General features: G+C 42.5%; 2 pseudogenes; both read right to left on the bottom strand.

Moving 5' to 3' along the window:
* The window catches only part of LOC132858750 (forkhead box protein M1-like), a 4,045-nt pseudogene extending 1,350 nt beyond the window's left edge, over positions 1 to 2,695 (bottom strand).
* LOC132859240 (cystine/glutamate transporter-like) overlaps positions 2,261 to 7,500 on the bottom strand; it is a 5,303-nt pseudogene continuing 63 nt past the window's right edge.

Here is a 7,500-nt window from a genome sequence, read left to right as displayed (position 1 = left end):
CATCAACGGATATTTTCCTGGCAGGTGGAAAGCGGTTAAAAAGAGATGAAATACTGTACGATTTACTAAAATATCTGTGTTAATAGCAGCAGTTATATGAGGTCCTCCACTTTAATACTCAATAAAACTCCAGAAAATGAAACCCTTATACATAATGCAGAAAAATCCAGTAAATCAGAACAAATATCATCAGGAAACCCATGTTTACCCACCTGTAGTGCAGACTGTAGCTTTCTTAGGATCAGCCATAACTCGCTTCTGTTGCTGGAGAGAAACAAAACCTGTCAGTTTCCAAACTAGTTTACAGTTTTTATTTACAGAGAATGACACGAGGATGCCAAGAACATGGATCAAAACAGGAGACATGGTATAGTTTAGACTTAAACTTCCTGCTTTCTGCCTTGACGACTCAAATCCTGGAATAAAATAAGTGTGATCTTTGGAGAAGGTGATGAACCGTGTGTCCTCTCTGTCTGTCTGACTGTGAGAAGGAGGAGAGGGAAAAAAAGAAGGGGAAAAAGTGGCTTACTTGTTGGTAACAGACTTGCATGGCTTGTGGGAAAGAGGAGGCCGCTGGATCAAAGGCAGGCTGTGGCAGGGTCGGGGAAGAGAAGAGGTCATGTCCACGTTTGTAAAGAAACTTAAAGGTTAAGCCTTAAAAGTAGTTTTAAATACAGAGAAAGATTTCTGTTCACCTTGTACACCTGGTCTAATGTCAGACAGCGGTTTGCTTCAGGTTTAATGGTCCAGTAGGAGATCTTGCCGTCTGGTGTGCTCTCTCTGATGAACATGTCGTGCAAGGAAAGGTTATGGCGAATGGAGTTCTAATAGGGAGAGAAAAAAGAAAGAAAAAAACAGATAAAACATACAGTAATAACACAGTAATTCATTTCCCTTAGATGATAAAAATAATAAAGTCTGCTCACATAGGATTAAAGTCAAATAAATATATAAAAAAATAATGTGTTACCTTCCAGCCAGGTTTAACTATATTCCTGAAGTACGGGTGTGTTGTGGCTAAAAAAGGGAAACAGAATCTGTTTTTTTTTTTTTTTGTACAATAATAAAAGGAAATCCAACAGCCTACAGGGTTTACATCTAAAGAACAGCCATCTTGTTAATGCTAAATGAAGTACAGTAAACACTGATGATATGGATTTAATCTAAAGGGAACTTTAAGGAAGTGTGTATGATTTGAGACTCTGTAGAAACGATACAGACTAAAAATTAGCGAGTGCAGAGAAATAAGATGCTTTAGAAAAGGACTCCAAACAATATATAAACAATACCTCCTGGAGCTGTACACAGCCATCGAAATTCTCTTTGTCAGAGTCTTTCTTTCCTGCTTCGGGACCCGAGACTTGCGTGCTCATTTTCCCCAACCACTGGATGTTTGTCAGGCTGTCATCTAACACGCTGCAGTTTGGCTCATTTTTCACTGGCACTAACACAAACAGCAGAATGAACAACTGAATAAACACTAAGGAATAAAGAAGGAATAATATATAGGATACGCTGTATAAATTAGCACGTACATCCACTGTTTGGTAGAGTTTGGTCATTTCCAGCTACACCTGCTTCAGGTCGGAGGAGGTTTTTAGTCTCTGATGTGGCCTGGAACAGAGCTTTAACTCCATCCTCAGATCCACTGCTTCCACTCAGCAAAATGAACTTGTTTGGCCCCTGAGTACCACGTTCCTTCCTCTTGGCAGTCCGCAAATCGAGGGCGCTCTGAAGATCGGCGGTTTTTGGTATAACGACCACTTGTGTGTCAGGCCTAGTGGGATGGTCCACGACGAGGATGCCGTCTTGTGCAGATGCAGAGACGGATTGAGAAGATTTGTTCTGCGTCTCATCGGCTTCGTTTCTTTGAAACGGCCGTTTCCTCCTCGTGAGGATTATCGGCCTCCATTTACATTAGCAACATAAATAAATTAATGAACTAATTCATTCATTAATCAACCGAAAGCACAAATTAAGGAGAGGAGATTTTACATTTACAGCATTTAGCAGACACCCTTAACCAGAGTAGTGTTGCAAAGGGGCGGAAAGTTTCCTGCAAATTTCCGGTAAATTTCCGGAAACTTTCCACGGGAACTTAAAACAACTCATTTTAAGGTGTGTGTGTGTATGTGTGTGTGTGTGTGTGTGTGTGTGTATGTGTTTGTGTGTGTTAGTGTATGTGTGTGTGTATGTGTGTTTGTGTATGTGTGTGTGTTAGTGTATGTGTCTGTGTGTACTGTATGTGCGTGTGTGTGTATGTGTGTTTGTGTATGTGTGTGTGTGTCTGTGTGTATGTGTCTGTGTGTATGTGTGTTAGTGTATGTGTGTGTGTGTATGTATATGTGTTTGTGTGTAAGTGTATGTGTGTGTGTGTTTGTGTATGTGTGTGTGTTAGTGTGTATGTGTGTGTATGTGTGTGTGTGTATGTGTATGTGTGTGTATGTGTATGTGTGCGTGTGTGTGCGTGTGTGTGTGTGGGGGGGGTCAGTTCGGACGTAGCACAGTGCTCATTTAGTAAATGCACAGCTGAAGAAGGGGAGGGGTGAGGAAGGGGAGGGGAGGGGTGAGGAAGAGGAGGGGAGGGGAGAACTCATATAAAGAATGAAAAAGAAGTAACAGTATAAGAAATTCTATTCAATATTCAATTAAATTAAGTCAGTTTGATTTGTATAGTGCTTATTACAAACTGCATAGTCACATAGCCCCTGTGATTGACAGGTGTCCATATGAGTGTTTCACGGTCAGGTAGTACACTGGGATCCCAGTGAATGTAACACCCAAACTGTAACCTGTGTTCCAGGGGTCTGAATACAGAGACAGACCCACAATGAAGAAGCACACCACTGTGAAGATGACAGGAACAGCCAGAGGAACCTAGGCTCATGCATAGATAGATAGATAGATAGATAGATAGATAGATAGATAGATAGATAGATAGATAGATAGATAGATAGATAGATAGATAGATACAGTAGATAGATAGATAGATAGATAGATAGATAGACAGACAGACAGACAGACAGACAGACAGACAGACAGACAGATGCTCTCATTTCAGCTTTTATTTCACAAATTTAATCAACAATTTGATCTTTTATAAACATGTCATTCAAAACATCTGCAGTGATAAAACAGCAAAAAAAAAAATATATATATTTTTTAATATTGTTATCATTGTGGTTATGAAATAAGTAAGTTCATTATCTAGTTTGAAACCTTAAAAGCTTTTGGATGGTCTGGGAATCGATAGCGATGGACGACGAGCCCCAGCGTAACCAAGGCAACAAAGAGCCAGCGTGAGAAGAAAGCGAAGTTGATCAACTGATAAATTTCTCCTTTTGCCACCATGATCACAGTTAGAGGGGACTGTAACAACAAGAAGTGAGACAGTCCATCATACATAAGGGATCGAACAAAATGAAACGTTTTGTTAATGAAAAATATTCACAGATGGGTTTATTCAATGCAGCCACAAGTCAAGCAGAGTTACTCTTACTATACTGGTGTTAAGTATTTTCCAGTAACCGCCTGTTGTTACTGCATCAACTAAACGCTGGTGAACAAAACTTACATTAAAACAGTGTTACATTCCACAAAGTGCATAAATGCTTATATCTGATTGGTCAGAGTGTATAGATACATATTCGTGTGTTTGTTCTAATACTTATAATATTTTCATGCTCCCTTGAGGAGAAAAGGCAATAACAGTAAAACCAAATATATATGATTCAGTAGAAGCAGCCATTACAACAATACAATACATTACCAGCAACAGTACAGCAGGCATCGGTGTCTTTCTGCGTATGTGTATCATGGAAAACAGAACTGGACATTGTCCCTCTCTGGCAGCCACCAATAACATTCTACACACAGACACACAGACACATTAAAATCTGAGGAAACAGATTAAATAGACAGGATGCAGAATTTACAAACACAATGTCCACTTTATTAGATAAGTGCATTAATCGGCAGGTGATCTTGTGTCCTAATAAATGAGACAATGTGTTTCCTTTGAACAGAATCTATACCTAGGTACTGCAAAGATCCCACCGTTCATGGCTCCAAGACAGGACATGGCTACCAGTAAGGGCACCAGTGTGTCAGAACTCTGCCTGCACTTTGGCCATGTGCCTTTTATTTGTTTCTTGTTCACGTGTCTGCCCCGCCCTTGTCTTTTCCGCCCCGCCTCTGCACACCTGTCCCTCATGTGTCATGATTATTTGTATTATTTAGTTGAGCCGCGTTGCCTTGTGCAGCACGGAATCCTCTGTTGTCCTTGTCTGCTGTTGTCTACGTCTGTTGTCTTTGTCCTGTTGTCTTTGTCCTGTTTCGTGTTCCTTTAGTTAATAAACCCTGTTTTTGTTAAGCTGTCCTGCATTTGGGTCCATTTTTACCCCCACGTCCGTGACAGAAGGATTCCGCCAGATCAGGACCCAGCAGGACAGCTTCAGCCTGGACCGGCCGATATGGAGCATTTTTTTTTCTTATTGGATTTTTTTTTTCTCATGGACTTTGCGGGTTTTGGTGACATCGGTCCGCATTTTTCCGGTGGGGGACGCCGCTCCGCTTCCGGCTTTTCCGCGGGGGGCGCCGCCTCACTTCCTGCTTGGGGGCCATGTCACCAACCCGAGTTTTGTTTTGTTTTTTTCGGTGTCCTGTGACATTGCCCCGCATCTGTCCGGTGGGGGGCGTCGCTTCACATCCGGTTCCCATGGAGGACGCTGCCACACTTCCTGTCCCCGGGGGGTGTTGCAGGCCCGTTTTACCCCCTGGATTTTTTTTCTGTTCTGTTTTGTGGTGTTTTTTTTTTTCCTGCCCTTTTCCTGGTTCCCGAGAGGTGGGTCTGGCTGCGTGCGTCGGGGGTTGCGCTTGACCCCTCCTGTTCGGCTGTGAACGTCGCTCGGCCCTCCTGTTCGGCTGTGAACGTCGCTCGGCCCTCCTGTTCGGCTGTGGACGTCGCTCGGCCCTCCTGTTCGGCTGTGGACATCGCTCGGCCCCTCTGGCTGTTCCGCCGTGTGCCTTGCTCCCCCCACCTGCCTCGCTGTGTGCCTTGCTCCCCCCACCTGCCTCGCCATGTCCCTTGCTCCCCCCACCTGCCTCGCTGTGTGCCTTGCTCCCCCCACCTGCCTCGCTGTGTGCCTTGCTCCCCCCTCCTGGACCTGTCGGGACTATCAGGACGGGTTGGCGCGTCGGGAGCCGCGCCTCGAGGGGGGGCAGGACACCAGTGATGCCATCCTGGGCAGGGCTTTACTGGTGAAAGTCTGTGTGACGAAAAAATTAGACAGTGAATAATTTGCCCTTTAAAAAATCAATCACCGTTTGATATTTCTAACATACTGACTACTGCTACGGTGTCGGATCTCAGCAGCTCATCTTCGGTCATCATAGTGTAATAGGCTACATTCACCAGCACGTATAATATAGTAACTGTGACCATGGACAGAATGATGGCCAGTGGAATGTTTCTGACAAGAAACAGCAAGAAACGAGTGTAAATATAAAGGTAAGAACAGATGTGATGATGCCTTGGGATCTTTTTTTATTCTCTACCTGTTGTACAAACCTTTTGGGATTGATTACCTCTCTGTCACAAAGTTTAATGCAAACCTGAAGGCAAAGACAAACAGGATTTCACAGAGCAGTGTGTAGATACACCTGAATAGACCTGTGCCTACATGCTACTGAGAGAAATGCAACATTGTGGGCTTTTTTTATTCACATGCTTATTTTATATCATTTTAATGCATGTAAACTGTATTTAGAAAGAAAAAAGCATATCACTTACCATCCAGAAAAGGCATAAAGTCCTGAGTAGAAGGCTAAAGGCAGCTTTTTCAATGTAAGTGACTCTGAATTAAAAGCATTCTCAAAGTTTTCAGTTTGACCTGAAGAGGGAGTTAAAAACAAGTTTTTTTACATAAACTATTTAGCACATCATTGCTTGATCATACAGTTATACTGTATTAAATCTAGTCCAGAATCAGATCTGTGCTACCTTTGGACAGGGCCATAATTCCTGGGATGATGATCAGAACCAGAGCAGAGATCTTAACGATCAGGAGGATGACTTGTGTACGAGAGGCCAGCGATACACTCCAGCAGTTCACTGCCACCAAAAATGCTGGAATAACACAGTATGTTTATAATACATTAATAACACCGTTAATAACAAAGTGATGCAATTGGAATAGAGTATGTCACTGTTTATTATTATGGGTTATTATTATGGTATGTTATTTCTTTTGGAGATCACAGTGTATTAGTGGATAGCAGGTTTGCCTCCAGGGTCGGAACTTTGATTCGTACGTACATCCTCCCTTTGTGTGGTGTTTGTATATTGTCCATGTGATTCAGAGGTTTTCTCTGGGTACTCCAGTTTCCTCCCTCAGTCCAAAGACATGTGTGTGCGTGTGTGTGTTTGTGTGTGAGAGAGAGAGCGGTTGCTCTGCGATTGGGTTGGCATTTCATCCGTCTGCCCATGGGATAGACTCCATGTTCCCTGTGACCCTGTGTAGAATAAGTGTTTTTTTTTTGTTATTTTGTTTTCCATTTATCCTGACTAAATTTGGGTTGAGAGTCCAGAAAACACCGCATCGAAGTGAGGATTCGCCTTTTCATCACATGGTGCACACACACTGGCAATATAGTGTCCTGCCTTTCAGCATGTCTTTGGGAGATCAAAAGAAACCTGAGGAAACTGGAGGAACTTATAAAGGAAATACAGCTGAACGGCAAAGGAATGCACTGTACTCGTGGGTTAGATGGTGGTGTACTAAAAAGTTCATTTGTATTCAGTTTTAACTCACTCATTGCAAGAAAACTGGTTAATTTGACTAATGGCAGAGGAGCTGGGCACGGCGTGAAAAACGGCTCTACGACGTAGTGTCCGAAAGCCAGGGCAATATACGCGGTCACTGCAGGTCTGCAAAGAAAAGGAAAATAAAAACACACTTAGCTGTGACTTTCCCATGTGACAAGGAAATCTAGAGTGACTCATAAAACAAACTTTTCTGTTATCTACAAGTATACTGATTTAATCTGCAAGGCATTCATGTAACGTGGATATAAAACATGTTCTTAAGTGGACATTCAAACAAAAACAATGTTCAGCATCATTAGTATATCTCAGAGACACGACTGGTAGTGTGACTCTGACATCACTAAAGGTGTGACGTCCTGTTCCTGTTTCACGACATCCAGAATCCAATCACAGCTCTCAGTCCGTCAGCTTTTTAAGGCACCATGATTTAGAGTTTGTAATTTCTTCCAAACTAATTTTTAATTTGCTTCCATGATGTCTATTGTTACAAGTAATATACAACTAAATCAATTAAACTGAACTGAATTGAAATGAGAAAGCAAACAGTCACAAGCTGACCTGATAAAAATGAACTCAGACCAAAGCCTCAGGAAAGCAGGAAGTGGCCCAAGTGTCTCAAGGATATATGTATAATGAGCACCAGACTTTTTGAAACTGGTTCCCAGCTCAGCGTA

Source organism: Tachysurus vachellii, chromosome 16 (assembly GCF_030014155.1).
Source record: "Tachysurus vachellii isolate PV-2020 chromosome 16, HZAU_Pvac_v1, whole genome shotgun sequence".
Classification (NCBI taxonomy): domain Eukaryota; kingdom Metazoa; phylum Chordata; class Actinopteri; order Siluriformes; family Bagridae; genus Tachysurus; species Tachysurus vachellii.
The sequence above is the reverse complement of the archived record's forward strand: the minus strand, read 5'-3'. Positions and strand labels throughout refer to the sequence as shown.